Genomic DNA, 684 nt, shown 5'->3' with positions numbered 1-684 from the left:
GATAGATATATATATATAGATATATATATAAAAAAAAACTTTAGGGGGAAGCCAGTGCTTATCACTTTGGGCGTTTGCATCTAATTTTTGTTCCATATCTCAATTTCTACACTTTCAAAAATGTATCTGCAATTAAAATTATTCTCAATGTTAAAGGAGCAGTGCAGGCACCTAATGCCATGTATCAAATGTAACTTAAAAAAAATACATGAATTTATATATTTGGTGTATTTTTGGTGTTATATTCTGGGTTTTTTTTGTCTTTCTATTGATTTATTTTGTTTATGTATGTAAGGATTTGAGTTTTTCTGAGTTTATTTCTGTCTATTGAGTCTCCGTGTTGTGTCAGCCCCCTGATTGTTCCCAGGCGTGTCTCGTTCCCTGATTACCCCCTGTGTATTTATACCCACCTGTGTCTTTGTCGGGTCCTTGTCGTGTCTGTCTTGCTATTTGCCCATGTCTCAAGTTTTTTTTTTTTTTTTCCCCCCTCCAGTTGCTACCAGAATCGAGCCTTTGACTTCTGTTCATCTGTGCTGCCTGGTATTTTGGACTTTGGATTTTGTTTATTTCATCATTAAATCATCACTTCAAGCTGGGTCCACCTGGTCTGCCTCACCACCTCACGCTACACGTTAGATTAGTAAAAAAAAAACAACAACAAAAAAACTAAAAAAAAAAAACGCG

This window comes from Gambusia affinis, linkage group LG06, assembly GCF_019740435.1.
Source record: "Gambusia affinis linkage group LG06, SWU_Gaff_1.0, whole genome shotgun sequence".
NCBI lineage: Eukaryota > Metazoa > Chordata > Actinopteri > Cyprinodontiformes > Poeciliidae > Gambusia > Gambusia affinis.
The sequence above is the reverse complement of the archived record's forward strand: the minus strand, read 5'-3'. Positions refer to the sequence as shown.